Genomic DNA, 9,257 nt, shown 5'->3' on the forward strand with positions numbered 1-9,257 from the left:
ACCTTACAATACTACTGTCACAGCCTGTTATACAGAATTGCCTTGTCACATATTATAAATGTCTTTATTTTTAATATTTTATTGAATATCCATGATAAAATTAAAACAATTTCATTACTTATGTCATGAAGCTAAAGTCAAGTGCCTCTTGTTTAGTTACAAAGTTCAATTGCAAATGTCCCAACTAATAAATTAAGACATCCATTCTCATATGCAGAAGTGCTGGTTGTGTGTACTTCTGTGAAGTGCACTTTAGTCATTTTAATGTGAATTGCAGATTAAGTTGATAAAGTACCATTGACTGTAAAGAAAGTGCTTGTGACAATACTCACTATCAAACAAAATTATAATAAATATACAGTTGCAAAATAAGCAAAAGCTTGGAAATAAAAGAGTTAGATCAGAAATGGAAGACACCCAAGATGTTCTATTGAGGAACAGCTAAATGGTTAACTTCACAGTATTCAAGGAAAATTTCAATTTTTTAAGGTCCTTAATATTCATCATTCCTAACTTTTAATGCCAAAATTCACTCTTTAAGTAAAGATGTATTTGTATCCACATATTTTATTTTAGGTTTATGCGGTCTTTAGAGGAAACAGCTTTTACTGCATCATACAGTGGAAAGGAAGAGTTAAGGCAGTCGATACACTAGAATTCAGGATGCAAGTGCTGATAGGGAGTAGCAAAGAGCAAAGGAAGTTCAGGACCTCTTATTCTTTTGTCTGAACTTTAAAGAGATATTATGTGCAAGATGAACAATAATAAAAGCATATTCTTATTTCCCTTTGCTTAGTTCCTGATACAGCACTCATGTAATTAATAGAGTAGTCGTCAAGAAAATGACTTGAGTGCACAAAGCCCTGCCAAAATTAATACCTGACTTTTAATATTAATTTGATTTTCTAAACATTTTTAGGAATAAAACAATTTAATTCTTTTTGCTATTTGAGGTATGATCTTCGTGGTGGCCATGAGAACCTCCACTATGACCTACTACCAAAGAGAGTATAGTTTATGGACAGACTCGGTTAATATTGCTCTGATCTCAACCCCAACTTGGTCAGGTTGCTACCAGCTAGAGACTGATCATGGCAAAGATATCATTGCATTGTGATTTGTCCTTGCTGCTTCCAATTTCTCACATTTATTCTTTCAGACACTTCCTCCAATGAACTGCTTGTACCGTTGATCCCATTGTGATACCTGCTTAGAACAAGCAACCACCACAATTGTGTATATCTTCAACAAAATGCTGAAAAGAAACACTTTCTTGTCTTTCAATTGAATATTTTTATTTCATATAATGCTAGTAGAGAACAAATAAACCTATACTATTGATTTATTTATCATGAAATATTTCATTATATACATTGTGATGTGTTATGTGTTTTTTTCTTTAATTAGAAAACTAATATTATTACTTCTTAAGTTTAGAAATACTACCTTAGAAATTTATGCTTCAAGATTCTGGATTTATGTACAAAATACCCTAAAAAGGAACTATATTCCTGAGATGTTCACAAACAATGCATTAAATAAATCAGAATGAATATTTGAGTTTATTCTTCGAGGGGGCAAAATAAAATAAATATTTCAATCTTACATGACTTGGAAATAAATGACTAAAGAAGTGTGGCTTTCTGGGAGGAGTGTATAGGTACATTTACCCTTCCATTCATCAGATATGATTTCTTTTTTTTTAAATTAGTTTTATTGGTACATTTTAGGTATATAATATAATGACATTCATCATTGGAAATTTGCACCTCTACATAATCTCTTGATTCTTACTTTTTCCCCATTCCCCTGCCCTTCTTTCAACCCCTCCACCCCTCCCTATTTACAAAGACTTTCCATTTTTTCATTTTCTCATATTAATTTCATTCCCTTCTTTCCTTTTCCCTGCCCCTCCCACTTCCCATTCCCCTTTGCACCTTTTCTTCCTATTTCACATTATCTATTATACCTTTTAGTCTTTATTTATGCCTTCAGTTTCTCACACTAGAAAAACTATTCAGTATTTACACGTGTGTGTCCTATTCATTTCACTTAGGACTACCACCTCAATGTGCATCCATTTAGCAATAAATGTCTCTAATTTCCATTTTTTATGGCTGAGTAGTACTCCATTTATAAAAAACCCCACATTTTTTATGTGCATCCATCTTCATAGCAGCACAATTTGTAATAGCTAAAACTTGGAAGCAGCCCAATTACCAATCAACTGGAGACTGGATAAAGAAGATCAGATATGATTTCTGTTAGCTCACTCAATGCATCCTAGACACTACACCCTAGACTTAATGGATGAGTCTCTCTTTACTTTACTACCAATTCCTAATTTTTCATTGAATTATTAATGGGTCTAGTGGTTGTGAACCTTTTTTATTGGTTTTGTTTGTCTTTGGTTTACGAGGTTGGAGTGGAGCAGGAGGAGCAATGAATAGTAGAATATATAAGGGCAATATTGTGTTGAAGTGATTCATAAGCCCTCTTTCATCAAATGCTATTGGAATTGAATAATGAAGGCTTGTGAGCTAGAAAAATGTAAAATGAAAATTTTATTTTCATAGTGTATGAAAACAAGGTTGTACAAAATATTCTTATAATGAAAAATTTAAGGATGTGATAAATGCCCGACATAAAGTGGAAAAGACTATTATAATTTCAAAGTACTCTGATCATCTATGTTAAAGAAGCTTTCTTGGAAAGACATGAGCATCTTGTTGGAGTAGTATCATAACAAGGTAATACCCTCAGTACATGAGGTAAAAGGACCCAAGTTACCCAAGTTATTTAGATGAATGCATCAAGAGTTATCATGGTTGGAGTGTCTCTGAGGAGTAAGGAAGAACAATTGTCTACTCTGATGTTTTCTTTTTCTCATTGTGTAAGAATAAAGAAGAAGCTGGAAAGATTGCTGGTGAATCAATATATTCGTGGAGAAATGAGTCTAGTTAAAACAAGAAACTTAAGAAAATGTTCACAAATGACGCCTTGGAGAACTTTGCTCATAAATGACTGTGAGTCCAGGGAGGATACTGGAAGGCAGACTACTGTGACAAAGTATGTTAGGCAATAAGGGTGACCTGAAAATCTTACAGTTATGATTTGACAAACAGAATTAAATAGCAGAGCTGAGATGAGGCCCACTAATCTCTAGGTAGATAGTGAAGCTGAGACTACACTTAGTGTTGTTGGAAGAACGTTGAAATGGTGAGATCTCTCCAGACAGTATGATTCTCAGACTTTCTTATGTCCTACTCATGACACTGTGGAAGTTGCAGAGAGGAACTTCATCCAGAGAGCATAAGGACTTCCGTGACTGCCTCTTCAATTCTGCTATCGGAGGCAGTCTAGGGGAGGTGTGGTCTTATCCACGTATCTGTTCCTCCTTCACTCACTGAAACACATTTATAAAACTGGGCCTGGGATTTAGCTCAGTGGTTCTGCTGCCTGCCTCGCAAGGACAAGGTCCCAAGCTCGATCCCTGGTACCAAAAACAAAACAAAACAAAACAAAAAAACTACCCTAACAATTTCAAGAAAACAACCTTATGTTAATTTTCAACACAGTCCAATCTTTCATGGTACTGGCAGCAAAATATTTGTTTTAGCTAAGGAAAAATTAATAAGTCTTTCTGGCAGCAGGAGTATATTATTTAGGGTACTCTAGGGAAACAGAGTCAATTGAATATATATGTGTGATTATGCACTGGAATTCATTAACTAGGCTTACAGGATCAGAAATGAGAGAGCCCACAATGGCATTTGTGGGACCAGACGCAAGAGAGTCTGCAATAGTCACTTGAACATTACAGACCCAGAAGATACAGGAGATGCTTGGCCAAGAAGGTGGAGGCCACAGGACAGGAGGATGCAAGGATACAGCACTTGTCCAAGTTTGAAGGCCTAGAAGCTCCCTGGATAGTTACCAATATGAGTCTGTGTTAGAAAGCTAAAGAAACTGCAGATCTGGATACTGATGTCCAGTGGCAACAGCAGCAGAGTATACACACAATTAGGAAGACGGAAGTTCTTCAAACTGTGGACAGTTCCTTGTTTTCTCCTCTTTTTATTCCATCCTGGCTACAACCCCATTTGTTAGTGCCACCTACATCAGGAATGAGTCTTCCTCCCTGGGTTGACTGGTTTATATATCAGTCACCCATTCACAGTTCTGTTAGATAATGTGTAGGATTTCTGACCCCAGAGAATGCAAGATGTACTTAGGTATAATAAAATGGAGCAGTTGACCGTTCCAAGGAATAATACGTGTAATTCTATTGTTTCAAAAACACATCATCTATTGAAGAATGAGTGAGAGAAGCTCACTACGATGATTATAATAAAAATATAATGGTACTTCTTTTTAAAAGGACAGTATAAGGTAATTTACCATGTATACATCACCTGTGACCCCAACGTTTTAAATTTTATGCTCTGTTCAATGGCAGTAGCAGGGAGTCTGGAGGGAGAATTCTCTCACAGATTTACAAACTACCAAAATGTTTAAACTTAACTAAATAAAAGACTATTTGCTAGCCTAGAGTTGTTTTAAGACAAATTCTTTAGTACCACCTCAACTCTTCAGCAGAGTGTAATATTTAAATGTAATTTTATGAGGTCTGGTGTGCCCACAATATGTGAAAACAATGATTAGTTTTTATAGAGTTCCTGCAACATTGCATTTAATGAAAGCAATGATGGTGAGCTCCTATTTACCTTTGTACAAGGTTTCTTAATTTAGCACTGTACCTGAATATGTGTGGTAGAGTGCAAGTTTTGCTTCTATAGTGTCTTAAAATATATTTTAAATATGGCCCACCTAAATGGGCCATTTTAAATATGGGCCATTTTAAATATGGCCCAAGTAAATGAAAATAGAAAAAACAAGTGATCACCTTCAGTACCATCAGAAAAAAAGTCAAATGTTACTTAAACAAACAGTGAGAAATGTGAAATAGATAAATTCTGCTGTAATACACAGTTTCTTATGATGGCTTTTTAGATCCAATATCTCTTGGAGATCTAAAGTCAGTTTTCAGTTGCAGTTTAAAAGACTGTAAAAATAGAGGATTTATGATTATATCATAAAGGATATCCTGGAGTATTTAATATGAAATATTTAATATGAAAATTCTCCAGCTCTCAGGAGCAGCAATTTTCAGCTCTATGTTCCAAGTGGAACATGTTGTCATCTCCTGAAGCATTGTTTATTATGGTGCTGAGTGTTGGTGTCCTTGGAATCAGTGTGGAAGTGTGAAAAGAAGTAAATCTGTTATCAAGGACAGCTGGATTTCTTGGGTCAAGGTTTAAAGATCAGAGCTTTCTACTCTTTTTAAATATTTCATGACTGATTTCTAGTTTTAGGCATTCAAAATAACTCCAAATGATGTCATCATTTTCTCAGTAGATTGAGGCTATCACTAGAAGTTACTGCAACAGAAACAGTCCCTCATGATTGGCAAGTTGGTAAGAATTAGAGGAGACTATTCATGCCAGCAAACACAGGACAATCATAAGTTTTTGAAATTAGACAGATGAAGTTTGTAATCTGTTGTTGCAATATACCACTTGTGTAAGTGAATTTTAACCCTACCTATGACAATTGGGAGATGATACCTGTGAAATAAGTGGCATGAATTTTGTAATGAAATAATTTGTTGATTGTGCAATTGTGTGATACGGTTTACATGTAGATGGCCCCCTAAAGTCTCACGAGATCATAGGTGGGACCTTTGTTTTCCAGGGTTTTTTTTTGTTTTTTCTTGGTTGGGGGGTACTGGGGATCGAACTCAGGTCCTTGTGCTTGCACAGCAGTTGGAGAAACCACTGAGCTAAATCCCCGGCCCCATAGGCGGGACATTTGGAAAGTGATTGAATTACAGTTGAGTTGCTGCTTGTAGGTAGAACCTGGTTGGGAGAGGTGGGTCACCATAAGCATGACAAAGAATGTTATATCTCCCTTCCAAGCTCTTCATTTTGTTTTCTGCTTCATGTCTGCCATGAGGTAAGTAGCTCTCCTCTGCCATGTGCCTGTGTCATGTCATTCTGTCTTGGAACCAGCCACTATGAACTGAAGCACAAGCCAAAATAAACCTTTGCTCCTATAAGTTTTGGGTATTAAGTATTGTATCTCAGCCATAAAGAGGGAAGTAACTAAGATTTTGATACCAAAGAAGTAGGATCATTGCTGTGACACTACTTGTCCTGTGGTTCAGAAACATTTGGAGGTTGTTTGAGGGAGGAGTTTGGAAATATTTGAAGATACCATCTGGAGAACCAGACTGAAAATGCTGCAAACTGATCATGATAGGAGATTCTGGTCAGATTTCAGAAGATCATAATGCTGATAGAAGTCGGTATAGTAAAGATGAGGTTCAGGAGGTTTCAGTTGGGAACAAGGACTATATTGGCAGTAGTACTCCAGACCATGTGTGTTACACTTTGGCAGAAAATTTGTCTACATTTTACTCAGAGTAAGGGCAGTAGAGTAATCTGGTGGAGAAAATTTCAAAGCAGCCTAATATTAGGGCTGTGGTATGTATACTATTAGGTGACTTTAGCCAGTCCTAGTTGGAAAACCAGGAGCAAAAAGCCCACTTTTAAAGTTTTCAGTTTTTCCAGAAAAAAAACACCTACAAAGTTGTAGCAGAGGAAAGCATTGTTGCTGAAATAATTAGCAGTGAATAGAAGCCAAGTATTTTGAATCATGATAGGAAAAATACTTTGAGGGCACGTGAAGAATCAGCAAGGGCCCAACCTTCCCAATTACAAAATTGCAAAAGTTAAAAACTTTGCTTTAAAAAGGGGGTCCAAGGTTGCATGCTTCAGAAGGGCAGCTGGGTAGGGAATTTGTTCCTCAGGATTTGACTCATAGTGTTCAGCCATCCAGGTATTCACAGGTCCCTGCTACCATGATATAAGGGATCCTGGCTACTGCTCAAGCTGATGCAGACCTTGGCATAATCCACACGATTCTGGTTATACGGGAATGCAGAGTGCAAATCTTCTGCGTTTGAGGAGGCATTGAGCCAGATTTCAGAAGGCCTAGAAGGCCAGGCAGTGTGCCCCTGAGAAGGCAGTGCTTGAAGCTGGTGAGAGTGAAACTGAGTGTGCAATAAAGACCCCAGAGAGTTGGAGGAACCAGAAACATGGAACATCTGAGGAAAGCCACTGCATGAAGCAAAGACACCCCAAGAGAAAAGCTATTAGAGCTTTAACCACCAAGGATACTGCAGGGGTAGGGCCGTCCAAGCTATTTGAAGTTCACATCTCAGCATAGTTTTCTCTGGGTTCTAGATATGGAGCTACAGGATTTAATGTTCTCCCTGTTGATTTTCAGTCTTGCTTTGGTTCCGTTGATTTCTATTCCCACATTTCTCCTTTTTGGAATGAGAATGTGTACCTTATGCATTGTATGCCAGCAGTGTTTAACTTCTTTTGGGTATTTACTGTGGCTTACAGCTAAGAGTTTCCCTTCAGTCTCAGAGGATACCTTGGACTTGGCCTTTTCAGCAATGCTGGGATGGTTAGGAATTTGGCAACTGTTAGAAACAGACTAAAGGAAATTTGCATAAATATATATGCATGAATCTTTGGGGATTAGGGATGGAATTTTATGATTTATGTCTAGAAGTCCCATAATATTGTAGGTGGACTTTAAGGAAGGTGATTAGACTATAGGGGTATTATAGGTGAAGTGTATTAGGAGGTGGGGCTTGGTTAGAAAAGACAAATCACTGTAGATATGACCTGGAAGGCGATATCTCCCTTCCAAGCTCTTCTCACAGTTCTGTGCTTCCTAGATGCCATGAGATAAGCAGCTTGGCTCCTCCTAGCCCCTTCAACTATGCTGTTATGACATCAAGACAGCTGAGTATGTACTGCAACCTTTACAAATGGTGAGCCAAAGTAAACCTTTGGTCATTTACTTTGTGGGTGTGAGGTATTGTCTCTAAGCCATAAGAAAAGTGACTACGGCATGTACCACCCTTAAAACAGGCAGGCATACAGTAAAGGGGAAAAAAAACCCTCACTTATTCAGTGAAAGAAGAATCTGTGGGAAAAAAACAAGAGTGAATATATTTTATGATACTAATTAATGTTGGTTATGAAATAATGATCAATATCATTAACATAAAAACATTAAATCTAAAGAATGTTCATAGTATACATAATTAAAACAGTGTCACTGGGTTTGGCAATCTATAAGTCATTGATAAATTTGGAATGACCATATTACTATATGAATGAAATACAGACATTTGGATGTGTAAATTAAAATAGAATTTAAATTTTACTTTAAGAGGGATGATCAGTGGAGTTATGCAGAAATGTTTCTTGTTCTTTTGATGAGACCTAAGTATACGTACAGACAGATTACAAGGAGCAAATTGATGAATTAAAAATACTGATGAAATCAGACATCATAATTACAGTAAAGGCCCATAGAATGTGATAGAAGAGTAGCAGTGGAGGAGCATGGAAGGCACTTGCACTTGAATAGATCAAAGAAATACAATGTTGTTGAGATGTAGAATAGGTCATTCATACAAAAGAGAGCAAATGATTGTGATAGTGGCAGGATCATGAAACAAGAATTTACTAGCCATGTACTAATCATTTCCCTGATGAAAGGAAAGCAGATTTTATTTATCTGTGAGACTGATAAATAAAAAAAATATATCAGATGGGAAACAAGGATCTTGTTCTGAGTAGGGACATGCAATGGTCTAAAGGCAGTATCTTTATGTGACTTTAGATGTAAGAGGATGAACAAGTTGCACTGCAGATCTGCCATGGTGAGTTAACTTTAAAAAGAGACAGAATAAGGTCATGATGTGAGATTGGAGGTAGGCAAAGACCTGGTGAATATACATAACGATTAAAGGGGGTTTATTAGTAACAAATCATACTTTCCACAAGGAAACGGGGACTGATGCGAAGGTGGGGATAGTAGACAGTGAATTAGAAACATAAAAATATGAGGAGAGAGAGAGAGAGGCAGAGAGAATGAAAGAACAGAAATTCCCATTTGGGCTATATTTGGATATTGACCAAAGTTATACAAAGTTATAAAGGATGCAATAATTTTCCACTAAATAAAACCAAAAATATGCTTCATCAAAAGCACAGGCTGAGACTTCAGGAAAAAAGCCCTTACAGAGGATACATGGTACTCTGTATCTTCTATGAAGTAATTTATATTAAACCTTATAAATGTTACCACCTGAGACTCATAATTTGGAT

The 9,257-nt window shown here is 36.7% G+C and overlaps 1 long non-coding RNA gene across 5 annotated transcripts in view; it reads left to right on the forward strand.

The window, feature by feature from the left end:
• The window catches only part of LOC101708257 (uncharacterized), an 82,614-nt gene extending 79,058 nt beyond the window's left edge, over positions 1 to 3,556 (forward strand). For all 5 annotated transcript variants that reach the window (XR_015443167.1, XR_015443169.1, XR_015443168.1 and 2 more), the window contains one exon: positions 1,160 to 3,556. This is a non-coding gene — a long non-coding RNA (uncharacterized LOC101708257). The remainder of the gene's footprint in view (positions 1 to 1,159) is intronic.
• Positions 3,557 to 9,257: the final 5,701 nt, after the last annotated feature.

Source organism: Heterocephalus glaber, unplaced genomic scaffold (assembly GCF_053883595.1).
Source record: "Heterocephalus glaber isolate CG9 unplaced genomic scaffold, H.glaber_assembly_v1.0 deba00000331, whole genome shotgun sequence".
NCBI lineage: Eukaryota > Metazoa > Chordata > Mammalia > Rodentia > Bathyergidae > Heterocephalus > Heterocephalus glaber.